The sequence below is a fragment of the Pseudonaja textilis genome, chromosome 1, assembly GCF_049901715.1.
Source record: "Pseudonaja textilis isolate UNSWEBS1 chromosome 1, rPseTex1.2, whole genome shotgun sequence".
In the NCBI taxonomy this organism is placed as follows: domain Eukaryota; kingdom Metazoa; phylum Chordata; class Lepidosauria; order Squamata; family Elapidae; genus Pseudonaja; species Pseudonaja textilis.
The window spans coordinates 273,511,197-273,528,767 of record NC_141990.1 but is presented as its reverse complement, the minus strand read 5'-3'; the positions used below and the strand labels follow the sequence as shown (position 1 = coordinate 273,528,767).

The 17,571-nt window shown below is 35.3% G+C and overlaps 1 long non-coding RNA gene across 1 annotated transcript; it reads right to left on the bottom strand.

The window, feature by feature from the left end:
• Positions 1–609: 609 nt before the first annotated feature.
• Positions 610–16,646, bottom strand: LOC148128215 (uncharacterized). Its single transcript, XR_015741486.1, has 4 exons — positions 15,920–16,646; positions 11,489–11,554; positions 3,535–3,628; positions 610–798 (listed from the first exon to the last, which is right to left on the bottom strand). It is a non-coding gene; the product is annotated as an uncharacterized LOC148128215 (long non-coding RNA).
• Between the last annotated feature and the right edge of the window lie 925 nt (positions 16,647–17,571).

Sequence of the window (17,571 nt, the reverse complement as noted above, 5' to 3'; positions counted from 1 at the left end):
TGAAGCTTTGTTGAATCTCTTTTCTGCGCTAAAAATGCCTTGTTATTCTAAAGTCCATGGGTCACCCTTCTGCACTTGCTTATTTAGCAACACCACACCCAGACATGGACCTTCCTGGCTACTGCAGTTTCTCTGCCACAGACAGCCGGCTGCTTTTAGAGCTTGGTTTCCCTGTCCATTATGAACACTTTCTGTATTTAGTCGTCAGCTGGAAATACGGTAAACTGTGCCAGCTGTTTCAAAAGAATAACATGGCACAAATACCTTCTTTCAGTTTTTCATAAGGAAGCGCAGGCTGAGATTTCCATAAAATGCACCGTTTAAGTGGCAATAATTAGAAACTACCTGTTTGCCAGCATTTTTTCTTGAAAAAAAATTAATGTATTTTGTTATATAATATTTGATAATTCAAAGTTGGCAACATTGACTCAGAAAACAAAACTTGTTTGTTATTCCAGAAAATGAAATATTGATCAAATCCAGTATCAGATTTTCTTGAAAGTGCTATTCACACTGAATAAGATAAAGAAGAGAAGAGAGCATTGATATTTTTTATTTATTTTTATTTATTTATTTTGTCAAGCAATTATAAGATAACAGGCATAAGTATAAACATAGTTATAAATACATGAAATGGATACATATGAGAAAAATAAAAGAAACAATAGGACAGGGACGGTAGGCACGTTGGTGCGCTTACATCTCAAACCATATGATATGTATTTATTAATCAGATTGACATTCTTTGTTTCTTGCAGGAACACACCCGTCTCCAATATCTTTCCCAGAGCCACAACTCTGTGAGGTAAATGAGACAAACAAAGGTAATTAGTGAACTGAGATTAAGTTGGTCTGTAGGTCTTACTCCTTGAAGCATTTGCTATAAATCTAGGAGATACTAAACATTAAAATGTTCTAAATATCTTATATAGCTAGAATATAAATACATAATTTATATTTTAATGTAACAATTGTCCATCAATTACTTAGATGATGGAGAACAATGGGAGGAGTTAGCAGATGCCACTTGACTCTGGAATTGTATATCCCAACTTTAAAGTTATTAATAAATTTATTAACTTCATTGCATTCTTATTATGTATTTAATTGAGTCTTCCAAATGCTATATCAAATAGGATCAAATGATAAGGATATTAAAAAGCATTGGTTGCTTGGTGTTTCTTTAACATTTGAAAGACAAAACTTATTCGTTTTGTTATTTGATTAATCTTGGCAACTTTCCCCAAAGGCTTTAGGCACACATTACAGTGATACCAGATCACAGATAATGACTTTAACTCATGGAAGCAGAAAGTATTGCAGAGCCTCACTGGAGAAATACAGCTTCACCTCCCTTTCTTTTTCCTTCTTTATTAAGATTAATGGCTAGGATGTGTATGAATCTGAAGCTTGTGCCAAACATTTTAAAAAAACATTGAATTAGAAAATCACATGTATACTTTAAAATTTCTCTAGAGATACCATCTATATCTGCAGTCTTCTCATTTGTCAAATCTTCACAGCCTTTATGACTTCACTTTTATCAATTTTTTCTTGGTCACTAACATTTACAGAATTTCTTTAAACTCTAGTCTTCAATATATTATATCGCTGTCATTAATACAATTATATCAATATATCTATGCATATCTATATCTGTATCTGTACCTATAATATTTCTTCTAGCAGTCTGTTACTTCATTTTCACCTCAAATCATTTCATCACTTTATTTTAATTATTATTTTTAATTCTATTCACACCCAACAATCAAATATACATTTTTATCATTATTTTTAAATCTGGTTTTATCTTGTTTTTTTTATTACATTATTGACAAATTATACATTATCTAGTTTTCATTTGTCCACACACACACACACACACACACACACACAAACATACAGGTACATATGCAGTTTTTCTCACTCACAGCTTCTTCTATCACACCATTTTTTAATTGAGCATCGTTTTTCATATTACCTGTTAGAGAAACTCCCCAAACTTCTATGGCATTTTTGTCACTGAGTTCCAAACAGCTTCCATATCCTTCCTCCTTATATCTACTTCTGTCATTCTGTTGGGAGATTAATCTATTTTGTCTTCTTGCAATCATTCTATTATCAGTCTAATGTAGAATAGAAGATAGCAGAAAACAGAGTTCCAACGAAGAGGTTTTCTAGTCCAACCACCTGCTCAAACAATAGACCCTATACCATTGCAGACAAATGGTTGTCCAATCTCTTAAAAGCTTCCAATGTTGGGGCACCCATAACTTCTGGAACTTCAAGGAGTTCCATTGATTAATTGTTCTTACTGTCAGGAAATCTTTAGTTCTAGGTTGGTTCGCTTCTTGATTATTTTCCATCCATTGCTTCTTGTTCTGCCTTCAGGTATTTTGGAGAATAGGTTGATCCCCCACTTCTTTGTGGAAGACCCTTAGATATTGGAACATGGCTATCATATCATCCCTAGTCCTGCTTTTAATTAAACAAAACATACCAAAATTCTCCAACCTTTCTTCGTATTTTTAGCCTCCAGTCCTCTAATTATCTTTGTTACATCATCTTTGTTTCTTTCTTTCCTTTCCTTTTGCTCTTAGACCGTATTTTTTATAAAATCCATTTTACATACTAACAAATAATAGTCTGTCCCATGTTCACAACATGCCACAAGTACAACTAAAGCCCATTTTCCCCAAAGCTTGGATTTTCTCAAAGCATACTCATGCTATTCTTTGCAAAGATTTCTGATCTAGAAAGTATTACAAATAAGCCTATTGTTGGCTTCATTCTGTCAACTTGGATGTACATGCAATATACCGACATATATATCCAATATTATGTGTATTATTACTTTTAATGTTGAATTCAACTGGGCTATTATATAGTAGTGATCATTTTCAATTAATTCTAATACAAATGAGGACTTATTAAATCTCCCTTGGAATTATGTGAAAATCGATAATCTTCATCAACACACACCCTTGGAGCTGTTTCTATATAATAATTTGCACTACTGAATATACTTTCAAATACTTTTAATAGGGAAAATGTAGTTAAGAAAGATACTTCTGTAGTGAATGACTAACTCTCTACCACTCCAAAAACCTCATTCAATTTTCTTTGTTTGCCAATAAATCTTGCATGGAGAAGCATTTGGGATGGGAGGGAAATGGCCTGAATTCCTCCACCAGTTTCTTTTTCTTTCTTTGCTTGTTGGGTAAAATTAGTGCTACATTTAATTCTTAAAACCTTAATTTAAGGCTTTCTCTATGAACGATCCTTTCAAATATTTTCATTTTGTAATATCCATGACTATTGGAAGGCTGATAACTCACAGGGATCCCAAGGGTCAACTTAGAGTTGAGCAGTCTTAACAAATCCAATGAAATAAAATAAAAATATGCATACATAAATAATTTGAGTGATTCATTAGTATTTTAATAAAATGTGTTTTCACTGCTCTGTGTGGGATCCACTATAACAGAATACTGAACAGAGATGGAAAGGAAAGAGAAAACAAAACAAACATACAATATAGATAAATGTACTTCCCCATTTTTTTCTGCTTTATATTCAGTTTCTCTGCCTGCTATTGATTGAGATGCAAAAGAACTAATTTTTCCACCTGCATGTTAAGAGAAAGCATAGTTAACAGAGAGACAAACAACAAGGGAGACTTTTTGTGATATTTCTGGAAGCATCAGGCTAGCCTCTGTGGGAAACAGTGTGATGCAGCAGAGGAATCCCTGCCCTCATTGAGCAGAGTGTTCCCTATGTTGTTATTCTTTTAAAAAACAGGTGCTTATGGTGTCTTTGCTGAGCTGGCAAGCTGGCAGACAACTATGTGTTGCAGGAAAAACAAAACAGCTCTGGTAATAACAGATTTGGTGGCGGAATTATCCTTTCTTAAGGTTAAAAGAGGAACCAAATTTTAGTGTATATCAACCCTACATGTAATTATCATTCCAGTTGTAAATAAATATATCCTCACGGTGGTTAGAAAAGGGTGTCTCTTTGTGAGGATCTCATTTCTTCATGTGAAAATATAGACAATAATAAAGCTGACTTTTCTGCCATCAGCTGTCAACACAAAGCCATTTTTAAAAGCCACACAGTCTCCTTGATGTCATGTGCATTTCTCAGTAACCTCTGGATACTTTGCTTTCTGAATTGATGCTTTTAATGGAAGCTCTTCCCCTATCTGCCTATCCATTTGTGGATTCAAGTACCATTTTCAGTTTATTAACACCACAATGATAGATCTTTGCCTTTTCCTAACTATACATAATAGTTACCATGTCCTTAGACCATGTCCTTTCTATCATCTGCACGTATTTGTGACACTGGGAACCAGAACCAAAACCCTGAGCTTGAGAGCAAGAAATATTGCAGCTTCAGCTGATCTATCGCATATGTGAATGAACCATTCAGATGAAATATTTAGATAACTTTCTCCCATCTTTCCAAATGTAATTGGAAGTATTACTCAGAACCATGACAGTAATGTCCTTAGAGGTGGCAAATCAGAGCTGATCTACTTAATATTTTATCAGTATCCAAGAATGTCATGGAATGATTTTTTTTAAAAAAAATACTGGTGTTGTAATCTATATATCTTGTTGCTTGTATCTTTACAATTTATATTGTTTTATTTGTTTCCTAGTATGATTTGATTGCTTATGATTATCACTAAGTGTTGTATCTTATGATTCTTGATGAATGTATTTTTTTCCTTTATGTACACTGAGAGCATAGGCACCAAAGACAAATTCCTTGTGTGTCCAATCACATCTAGCCAATAAAGAATTCTATTCTGTCTATTTTATTCTACATAAAAAGAATAATGAAAAAGGATTTATCACATTATATGATCACTCCTTCCACCTAAAAATTGTTAGTAGAAGAAGAAAACTCTTCCTGCACATGCTAGTTCAGAAGTCAATTGTTTGTAGATTTAGATGTCTATGGAGATTCTCAGTCATCCAGGTCATGGTTGTCTCAAAGGTGCTTTTTCAAAAGGTGACTGGACTGTTTTCTCCTTGAGCAAGAAGATGTTTCACTTCTCATTCAAGAACTTCATCACTTCTGGGAGGATGGTGGGGGCGATGGAAGGATTAGTTCTGACAGGAACTAAGTTTGTAGATTTAGGTTGTTAGGATGGAAAATTACTATGCAGCAAGCAACTGAAGAAGTATTACTGTAAAACAGGAGTGTCAAACTCGTGGCATCACATTATTGTCACGTGGTATATTGCAACTTTCCCCCCCTTCGCTAAAAGGCCAGTGCATGACGCATATGGTCCATGGGCCACGAGTTTGACATCCCTGCTGTAAAAGATTATTTAGCTCAAATGATCACATTATCAGAAACAAAGGAATTTATATGCAGGTGCTTATAGAAGAAATAAGGCAACAGTTTTTGTCAAACAGGTAGACTTATGACCACAATTTCCATTGGTAAATTAGATGGTTGTTAAGTGAGTTGTGCCTGATCTTATGACTTTTTTGCCATGGTTATTAAATGAATCACTGCAGTTGTTAAGTGAATCATGTAGTCATTAAGTAAATCTGGCTTCCCCCACTGATTTTGCTTGTTAGACATTGGCTGGGAAGGTTACAAATAGCAATCACATGAGCCCAGGATACTGCCTTCGTTGTAAATACATGCCAGCTGATAAATACCTAGAACTGGATCACATAACCATGGGGATGCTGTGGTGGTCCTAAGTGCCATGACTGGTCAGAAGTCACTTTTTTCAGTGCCATTGCAACTTTGAACCATCACTAAACAAATGGTTGCAAGTTGAGGACTAGCTGTCATTAATAAAAATCTGCATCGGCACTTCTTCTTCTAGAGGTCACCAAATGTATTACTGTATATTGGATCAGAAATCTAATGTTGCGATCAGCTCGCCGTGATGGGTAACTTTTAAAATTTACAAAGTTATAGTCCAATATATCTGGATAAGACCAAAAGAAGAAGATTGCATTAAAGAAACTAAATACGTTTTACTTTATCATCTAAAAAACATAGTGTGAAACAAACATTTCTGTGACGATGATTCATGGTTAATGGGACTCAACGTTCAATGCATATTGAGATGAAAAAGTGCATGCAAAGAGCAACTTGTTTCTCTCTCTCTCTTTCCTCCCTCCCTCCCTCCTCTCTCTCTCTGTATCGTTTGCTTGCTGTGGCCTTATGAGATCTTAATATGAAATTGTCTCATTTGCTTGTCATGCTACAGTGGACTGCACACAACCAAGTAGGACTAATTGGTCAGCAAACAACTGGTAAAAGGCTTGAGTTAGATGTTCTGGGTGCTTTTCCTCCAATTGATCAGATCAAGCGTGCTTGTTTAAACTTATGTATTGTCTGGGTCTTATTCAGACCACAAGAATGTGTGACACCATTCATTCTACCCTCTCATTTTCACTGCTTGTTTACCTCTTGGAACCATGAGTCAAGTGACAATCTAAGGATAAAATTTTTAGCTCTCCAAATAAATACAGTTTTCTTCTGAAGGGCCAGTTCTGGTTTCTGCCATTAATAGTCTTCAATTCTAAGCAAAATTTGATCTGAACTCTTTAAAAAAAGGCAGAAAGGGATTATTTGAGTTTGATCATTTTAGGCAGCATTACAGTTCCCATAAACTTTTGAAATCACTGACTTGAAGTAGCTTTTGTCTTCTTTCTTCCACATAAAAGTAGGAATGTAATTTTAGCCTTATGGTGCTCCTAATACTTTGGTTTGGCATGTATTATCATTGCACATTCCTATTGCTTTCTATTTTCTTTTGGCTGCTGTGCTCTTGGAAAAGTATGACATTAAAACAGTGCAAACTCAAAACGAAACTTTTTACCATGTGTTTTTTACATTGTTGGGTCACATGTTGTGGCTTTAAAACCTAATGACCAAAATTGTGCAACAGACATTATAAATTAATCTGGTCTCACAAAATATTGAGACAGAATATTATGGTTATTTTTAAATATGGTGGTTTATATTATCCTCTATCTGTCACTGAATTCTCAGTAATGACTTTTTCTATTTCATGTTGAGCAATAACAGCCATTACATTTAACATAACTTCATTCAATAGCCTACTGAGCTGGTCTAGCAGAAAGCATTTTTTTTTCCATTGTATAGAGGCATCTTGTTGACATTACTGTTATATATATTTAAGCAGTTCTAAGAGAACTTCTTAAGACTTGCATCATTCATATTTCATCAGATTGTTTTCAACTTTAACTTGTACTATTATCTTTTTCTGTTTGTGGTTAATTAATATCTTGTAGTACATCAAGCTAATTTGAATTTTAAGATTATGTGACTACTGTATTTTATGCAAGTCTTTGCTGAATTGTAGCTTCAATGTATGCTTTTGTTGGGGTTAGAGATTAATACATTTTACCTGCTTATTTACATAAGTGGTGTTATTTTGTATAGAATGTGACTAAGAGATTGAATTAATTATATATCATCTACTATTAAACAAAACACAATTTTTGGGAGTGATTGGGGAGAAGTCCATGTCAATTTCCTATATAAGTAGCATGATGTAGTAGGAGGGGGAAAAAAGCAAGACTTGGCAATAAACGATGTATGATTAAATTCTGCAACATTCTTAATGAGCTGTAGTTTCAATGAGAAAATATAATCCAAGAACTGGGATTCTGAAAAATTGTGTAAACAGCATGCAAGAATAGATGGAAACTTTTTGAATGGAGAAAACCAGGAACTAGAAAACTGTTTTAATAAACAAAGCCATTACTAGAACAAACACAAATATCTAAATAATGGGTGCAAATTCTAATCCAACCACAATTTCATTGGAACTCCAGATCCTAGTAAAAAATATAGCGCTAGAATCAAAATGAGATTTATACTTAGATAGAAAAATATAGTGTTATACAGGAGATTAGATTCATTTTACCATTAAAAATGCCCTCCACAATTCTATATGTGCATCAAGAAACGTCTAGTGCAGCTAGACGTATTGATCAGAGCCTTTCTGAACATATATCGACATTTCAAAAAAGATTAGAGTTGATCATAATATCTCAAATTCTCTAAATCAATGGCATCATTCTTATTCCAGCCCAGGTTTCCCCCCACCCAAAATGGTGGAATATGAAGATAAAATACAAATGCAAAATATTTTAGGATGTTCTACCTATTCTTTCGTTTGATCTGGAGATGCTTGCAGTTTGCTCCTAAATTTTTGACCTTAGTGTTCTCAGTAAAACAAAATACTGTATGTTGCTCTTTATTATGAAGCAAGCTTTTGCTTTATAAGCAGGACAGTCTCCTATTATAGCTGGCGGAAGAAGTCTTTTTCCATAACCTGTGCATGTCATTGTGTTAAGAAGAAATAATTCCTATTCCATAATCATATATGTACTTTATGTGGAAAATCCCTTTATGAATTCAAGTTGCAAAAAAGAGATGGGCTTTTAAAGTCTAATCAAATCTTATCTGTTAAACTTTGAATAATGTCTTCAATATTAAGATAATGCAGCCTTGCAAGAAAATCAACTCTTTGTTATTTTTTACTTTTCTAAGTCAAGAAAATCCTTACTGAGGTGTATATTTGTGAGTCAGTTTTAGCCACAGCTCAAATTAATATCTTTTTTTTTTGCTCTTTCTAAATATAAATGCAATGACTGAGTCTGACTTTTAATTGATCCAAGATTCTAGATTCTTAAAGGGTGGAGATAGTTCAATTATTGAACTGAAATGCCTCCTGATCATTGGCTGTATTGGTTGAACTGAAGAAGGATATAATTCAACATCTGGAGGGCTAATCTCTCATAATATTGTGAACCAGACTTTTGCACTTGGCGTCATATAGAAGGTCTTATTTGTCAGGTCACTAGTTTAAATCTTGGCATTACTGATGAGATAAGCCTTCCTGACTTGGAGCAAATATCTGGACTTTGCTTCTATTGGCATGAATATGGAGGCAGAAGGAAAACAGCTAATAAATTTTCTAATATTTTTCATAGTAGTGTTCTGACTGCTTTTTTCCCCAAACAGTCTCAGTTAAAAGCTCTACAGTACGTAAGTATAAATAAGAAGCAAAAATAACATGAAATATACAGTGAAATAATAGAAATCTGACATTTTTTTCAACAGTGTGTATTGTTGAAAATATGTATGTTTATGAAAAACATAAAGGCATGAAAAATTGTGAGCCAAACATATACTTTCTTTTTTGGTAAAGCTTTTTCTTTTTTTCCCCCAACAATTTTCTTTTGAAACTAACAGTAGCAAAGCTGATCAATTACTGTTACATTCCTCAAACTTACAATGAATGCTTTATCTTTTAGTCGTATCAGTCTTTCAGATGAGATTTTCAGGTACATTTTCAGATCTTGCCCACTGACCTGCAAAATCTAAAGTAAATTCAGTTTGCATTAATTTGAACATGTGTGGAATATCCATTGCAATGTTGGCCTTTAATCAAATTTGTCTCCTGTTTAAATAAAAATGGCCAGGAGAGTCCCCTGGTATAGATTCTGCTACTCAACCTAACCAGCTCAGAGAAGACAAGTTTTGCATGCTGAAAGGATGTAGGAGTCCCCAGCTCTACTGGTTTCAAACCCATATCCTGTAAATCCAGATGACCCCCTGAACACAAACTCTACAAGATCTAGAAGCTTTGGCAAGGAGAAACATTGTAGGCAAATTAGTAACAGGACAAATTCTTCGCAAGTAAAAGCTCTCAGGTTGTTTCTTTGACTCTGCAGTTACTACTTGGCGTGGCCAGTAGCGACCACCTGGTGGTTAAAGTGCAGTATTGCAGGCGAACTCTTTCCACAGCCTGGAGTTTGATCCTGACAGGGGTCAAAATTGACTCGGCCTTCAATTCTTCTGAGGTTGGTAAAATGAGGACTCAGATTGTTGGGGACAATATGCAAATAACGCTTATATTATAATCTCACAGAGAGTATTGTAAAGCAGGGGTCCCCAACACCTAGGCTATGGCCCGCTACTGGGCTACTGTGTGCTCACCTACTACATGCATGGAACTATCCTCTCTCCTGTACCTTCAAAACTTAAAGGGCTGGGAAACTCTGCTGTAAAGCACTATGGTGTGATATATAAGACTAAATGTTATTACTATTGTTACTTCAAGACTGTCAGGAGCAGCAGGAAGAGAAGACGGCAAACGACAACTGTGAGTAGCAAACCCAACAAAGTACAGGCCAAAGAGGGTAGATGGGGCTTTGCACTGTGCCTCTTGAGTAGCTGGCTGCAGTGCAGGGTTTAAGAAAGCATTCCTCAGTGGCAGTGACGGTGGTGGCAGCATTGGGGCTAAAGTGGAAGCTTGGGCGCAGTGGCAGTTGGTTGAGATTTTTGAAGGTTCCAGGCCTCTACTTAAGCCCCAGGTCCACCTGTGCTACCACCACCATGAAGAACTGCTATGCAGGCTGCCAAAAGGGCAAAGATGGGGACAGATAGGCAGGTGAGAGGAGTTCAAGAGGAGGCAGTTTCTTATCTTCAGTGGTGAGATTCAAATTTTTTACTGTGGGTGTGGCTTGGTGGGCGTAGCAGGAGAACGGCACTGTAGGTGTGGCTTGGTGGGTGTGGCTTGGTGGGCGTAGCAGGAGAATGATACTGTAAAATCTCCAGTTAGAGGTGGTATTTGTCAGTTCTCCAAACTACTCAAAATTTCCACTGCCAGTTCTCCAGAACTTGCTGAATACCACCTCTTACCTTACCAAGGTTCAAAGTTGGAAAGGACCAAGTCAGGAATGGAATTAATTGGGGAAGAGTCCTAAACTAATGACCAGTGGAATTTGATTAATGTTGACAATGACAATTGCCAGGATTGCTGTTGTTAAGCAATGCTGTAATGTGACATCATGTTTATGACCACATCAAAGGGATAGAAATGCAGGTCCAATAACCATTATTAACAGGACTACCTGTATATGTTTCTTGGTACTAGATATGCATCTTTTTTTTAAAGGTGTACCTGCTTAGCACAACTTGCTGATGGATCACTTGTATTATACCATTAACCATGCTATTACAAGTAAAAAAGTTTAGGATACTGTGCATTTTTATATGAGTAGAAAGTATCTTTGAAGAACCACACTTGACTGAAGATAGAAATATAGACCCAGATTGGAACCTGAATGCAGTTATATTTAAATAAAAGTATTAAATCTGTTCAACTTATGGAAATGTGGGCATAACCTGCACATTTCAGTCAGTGTCTTCATGTATTCCATAACCTCTATATTTGAAATATTTCAGGGTTTAGTTAGGAAGGAAACAGTATGTGGGGAAAGTTGTTTAGGCAAGGACAGATTTAGGCAATGCCATGTTTAAGCTGATGTCAGAAAAATATTTGTCCCACTGACTGCTACTCCTTGAAAAAAGAGCAACAACCATAAAGAGAGCTAATAAATGCTGGCGGCATTAGAAAATTACTTCATCCTGTTATAGGTGGAAAATGTGATAATGTGAACCTTACCTGTGAAGTTAGTGCCGTAATTTATATTTTGGGCAGCAGTAACTATACTGAAGCTAGATGGTTCATCTGGAAAAAAGAAAAAGGTTATTCAAACTATGGTAAATTCAATTTCTCCACCCACCATGCAGCATAATTTTTCTAGGAATTTCCACCCCATCTTGGATGAGGATGCAGTAAAGTCTCAGACTATTGAAGTGGTGGTTTTAGTTGCTTCAGAAAGTCTCTGAAAAATTCACATTCTTTTTTTAAAAAAGGATAAATTATTTTATTGGGGATTTCAGGGTTTTATCTGTTTTATAAATGTTGGTGACAAGAATAAATTTATTTTTTTTATTTTTTTATTAAATTTCTATATAAATCATTTATTTTATTTTGGAAAAAGCTTAAATTTAGTCTCCACCATTTTTTCAAATATATAAATAATGTATTGGTAACTATGTATTTATTTAATAAGTTTCCTTATTTACACTTACATTCTGACAGCCTTATTGCTAGGATTTTATACATGCAGCTGACTGACTATTTTGCCTGAGAAATAAGCAGTTGATCACTCCCCAGTGCCTTGAAGCAATGTGTATTTACTTTGCATAATTTATTTCTCCTGAAAATTCAGTGTATTTTTTTAAAACTGAAAACTTGTCTGCAAAATTTAGACACCTGCATAAACCAAAGAAAGCTGCAGTTTGATCTGTAGTTCGTTTAGGAAGTGCAAATTAGGTGGGTTCACTTAAAAATCAATCAAAATTTTCCAGTCAGCCACCCAGGAGAAGTAGACATGAATGACAATGTTGCATTTGTTTTGTTTTGTTTTTGACAGTTGAGATATCTCTTCCATCTTTCATTTGGAGAAGATTAAGCTTGGATGTCAAGACTCAGGGAGAAAAACCAACTGGAGCCAATTTTAACCATTGGAACTGAGAAACACAAACAGCTATGAATGGTTTGAAAGTACAATGATTTAGAAGTCACGGTCTTCTTTCTGGAGTCTGAGCTACAAACAGTAGCATTGCTGCCTATCTTTTTACATTCTGAGCATTTTTATTTGTTCATAAAAGAAATATTAAGTAATTTAAGAGTTGTTAAGTCCCTCATCCAAGGATGAGATACTCTTTGGTCTCCCATGGAATTTCTCAAACCTCGTTGAACTGACACATCAAAAGTGACTTACTTTGACCTACATGAATAAGCATCCCAAAGAGCTTCCCAATTGCACACCTGTGCTCTACAAGTTTTCTGAAGGAGGTGGGAGGGAGGGCCAAGATCAGGATGAGTGAAAGGTAGTTCTATTTTTGTACAGGAAAAGAAAAATGGATTTCTTTTCATGCTGACTGAAACGCTCTACCAGATTGAACCAGTTCTGCCTCAGCTGTCAGTCTGTGTTTTGGTCTTCTGTACCGAACTGACTGCACAAAGCTCCTCTGTATCCAAGCTAGCAACTATATGATATTCCCAGACATACTTTTTTACCCACATTTGCCATTTCAAGCACTGAGTGTTTCTCTTTCCTGTTATTTCAAATTCCATGCAAACTCCAAGCATTTAGAAGTGCAGAGAGATGTTTGTTGAAGATAGGGATCTAACGGGGTAGGCCTTTAGTGACAATTTGAAAGCAACCTCAGCAAGTTGTGCCCAGAGTTGCTGAGGGGATTCTATCAGAAGATAGAAGATCTTGTACTCAGACAGGACAAAGGGCAAGCTACCTTTGTAATAGGCATGGTTGTCAGAGAACCTCTGTAAACTGGTACAATGTGAAGCATAATAAACCTAACTAAGAGAGCTAAACTGAGAGCTGAATTTTAAAGTATCTTCCAGATAGAAGATGCAATTAACATTGCTGCTATCAATTGTAAATTATAATTGTGCTGCAATTTTACTTGAATATTGAGCATGAGATGGGTAAAGAAATAGGGATTGTGGTTGCTAAAGCTAAGATTATAGTTTTGGAGAGTGAGATATATCTGAATTATAACTCCTTAAAAAGTTATCTCCACATTTAGTGTTAGTTACAAAACTGGTAGTTCAGTTTTAATAAAGTTCATGTGACTGATTTTATTTCTCCTACAGACGTGTTCCAAAAATAAACAATATCAGAACTCTTTTATTTTTGTAATATTTAGATTTAGAATTTAAATTTAAATCTACGGTGTATATGTAAGTCCTTGGATGTAGTAAGATTTCTTGTAACTGAACATGTAAGTGGGACAAACTACATGTTTCATAGTGTTCAGAAAAAAAACACATTGCTAAGTTTGAAACTAATATTAACTGATATAAAGTGAGGTTTTGAACTGTAGGCATTTCATATGCAGCACTATTCAATACAAATTGAATGCTGAAAGAAGTAAAATCTAGTAGCATTTATATTTCCTGGGAAATATCCAAAATATTTGAGAAAGAAAATATGTGTTGCTCCTATTCACTGGAATGAGCACAAGACAAGCCTCAACTTTTCTCCCCCTTAGAAAAGGCATTAAGACCTGGAGTATTCTGACTGAAAATTTGGAAATTTGGTCCCTTCCTTAATTTTACCTCCTAAAACTCCTCCTACCCCTAAAATGCAAGAGAATACATCCAAACATCTGGAGTCATTTGCTCTGGACTAGCGATTTGCAAACTTGGCAACTTCAAGGCATGTGTATTTCAATTCCCAGAATTCACACTACCACGTCTTAAGAGATGTTCCTCCTCAGATATTAAAAGCAAACAGAACTATTTCAACAGGATATTTTTCTACTATAGTACTTGCAAAATATAGCACACATAGTTCTTGCTTTCAATAGAGGGAACAAGAAGAAAGTTGAGGACAAAGACAAGTAGAGGCAGCTACTGCATTGCTTCATTTTGCTTTGCCCAATAATAGGCCCAGCTTTGCTATTATCACTGTATATATATATATACAGTGTGTGTGTGTGTGTGTGTGTGTGTGTGTGTGTGTGTCCTTAAGATATTCTCTGGAAACAGATTCTGCTAAAACCAGCATTATTTATTGTGGTGTAACGTGACTGTAACAAATTCCTGCTTTAAAAAGGTATTTTTCCATTTCTAGCCATCTCAGTTTCTTGCAAGAGCAGTATCTAACCTTTGATCTTTCAGAACTAAATCACATTAAGAATTTCCCAGTCAATACTGCTAAGATATATAGATGATGTTTACTATAACTCACATTTCCTTTTGACATATATTAAATTAATATTAAGTATCAGATTATATATATATGCAATGGGAAGTACTCCCAGATTTGCTTCCATTTCAACTTAGTAAATTGAAAATGTGATATCTGAATATACTGTTTATGGAAAATTGCAGGAATGTAGGTATGGAAAATCATGTATCATTGATAACTGGCACTAAGTTGTTAAATATTTGTGCTGGCATATGTATCCTTATAATATTATAATATTGTCCTTATAATATTGTAGCAATTTATGCCATCAACTGGTTTTGCAATTTGTTATGTCCACTTCAGACATGCAAAAATATTTCACTTAGCAGGAAGTGATGGAAGAGTTCCTTTGAGAAATGAGTGAGTCTGACTTTTTTAAAAAACTCCTTCTCTTCAAAAATAACCACATCGAATTTTCCTTGCACAAAAACCGCTTCATTCCTCAACATCATGCCTTTCCATTGAAGTTACTTTGGAACAAGTCAGCTTCTTAATTGCAACTTCTCTTTCGTCAATTATTTATTTAACAAAATTATCCACCAGTTTCCCTAGTAGTTCAGTTTGAGTGACAATAATAATAAAATATTCACCCTGCCAAAAATTATAGCAACTGCCAATCATTAATATAAACAAACTGCATAAAATGGGCTTAAACTGGATAATGCATGGAAAGATTTAGGAAATATTTTTAAAGACTTCATTCTGTACAAAACCAAATATATTGGTTCAAGGTAGGATAAGCTTAGGATAGCACTAGTATTAGAAAGAGTGAGACTTGTGCCTCAGATTATTTATTTTATGTATTTATTAATTAATTTTATTTGCCACCTATCTTGTTTTGAAGAAACTCTGGGCATAACACAGTTATGTTCACAAGTATTATACTTGTTATTCTCCTTTTGTGAAGGATAGAATATCTTAGGACCAAGGTGAATAACCTAACATATCTACCCACTAAAAACCAATTAAAATTGTTTGAAAAATGAGAGTTTTGGGCCTCTTTGAAAGAGCATTATGGGCAGGATTAAAGTGGTTTGTTTCTCACATTCTTCCCTCCATTTTCAGCCTCAATCTTAGAAAAAAAGGGGAAAATGAATTTTGGTGCCATTAGAGTCTGCATGTTGCCCACTCTTTTCAAGGAAACGCACACAGTACAAGTATGTCACATGTACACATTTTTGGAGATTTTTTTTAAAACCAGAATTTGTTTTAATTGGAGTTGACTATCTTACAATGACAAGTATATAAGGCGTAAAGATAATACTTACATATTAATGAAAGTAGAAAGGAAATCACTGGCTGCAATCAAGCCTCTTCTTCCAAACTCTGTTCATTGTCTGTACGCCTAGTATTAATTGGCTCAAACAAGACCCAGTTCAAAGATCCACACATTTTTTAACCCTTTAAATTCACAGAGATGCAAGTTTGTACCTGATCTTCATTGAAATCAGACTAAAGAACAATGATCCTTGTTAATTCTTTCATCAAAGACCATAAAAAACACACCCCATAGTTGTAATTAGACTGGGAGGATGGGGAAAAATAAAGATAAGAAGACAATAACAGTTGTTGCTGAGAAAAAAAAAGTTGATGTGTTGATATGAGCTTTGTTCAAGTGATGACTTCTGATTATGTCTTCTTTTTTTTTTGTACAAAAGGCTTAATCTAGATGAGTGTGTTCTGACCCAGGCTTTGTAAATCGTAATCAATCACAAACTTATTTTAAAAGCAAAACCTATTTTATTGCAACACTGGAAATTGTTTCCATTCCCAGCCGGAACTAATCTTAAAAGTCCCCCAAGATAAGCAAACACCTTTTAGTTCTATGGCATGCTGTCAAAAACAGAAGTATCCAATTAACTATAAAAGAAATCAACTGAAGTACAAGAAAAAAACCAACCAAAGTACACAGAGCTTCGAGGAGGACTCAGAACCGATTGAACTACTTTGCTTCCTGCAAATGTTTCGTGATCTAAGCCTGACTTTTATCCCTTATGGGAGGGGCAATCATCTCCCAGCCTTACTCCCGAGTCACCCTTTTGTTTTAGCTGCTCTTGCTTCCAGCAGGTCTGTGCATATGTGCACTGGGAACAGGCTCCCCTGGGTCTTCTGCTTCACTGCTGCCAGGCTCCAAAGGCTCTGAAGGTAGCACCCCACTCGCAGATGGTCTTGGCTCCCTCCCTGCATTGGACACAGGACCCTCATCTGAGTCCTCTCCAGACTCCCTGACTGGTCCTTTTTCTTCCCGACTGTCCAATTCTGCTGCCAGCTGTACCATGTGCCGGAGAACCACAACAGAGTGATTCTTCAGTTGGCTATTTCCCACCCAATATTATATTATAAAAAGCATCCATAAAAGAGACCTAAAACAAGATGGATAGATGACATCAGCAAGTATTGTGAGTCCAATTGGCAAAAGAAAGCTCAAGACCGCATTGGTTGGAAACATGCAGAAGAGGCCTTCATCCTGCTGTGGATAGAAAATGACTAAAATGACGATAACGATTATGATGATTATGATTACATAATTTAATTCTTGAGAAGGACACATCATATTGAAATTTGTATGAATGTATAATCATAGTTCATAAAATGCATGACTCTGATGGGTTAACTTGAGAACTTGACAAAACTGTCTTATCTCTTTAGATTTTTTCCTTCTGTTTTATGATTTGAATTATCACTGTAGGAAAATACTGAATAAAGAACCATTTAGAATTTACTAATTTTCAGATACTGTTTCATACACACACAAAAATATTTAGCAACAAAAGTCAGGCCATGAGTTTGAGTTTTGAACTGTCCAGAAAAATAGTGAACGCAATAGATGTATATTGTATTATTTTTCAGTAGTAAAGTAACATCAGATTTAGTTAGAATCCAACCTGCCTATTGAGCATTATATTAAAAATATATCAGT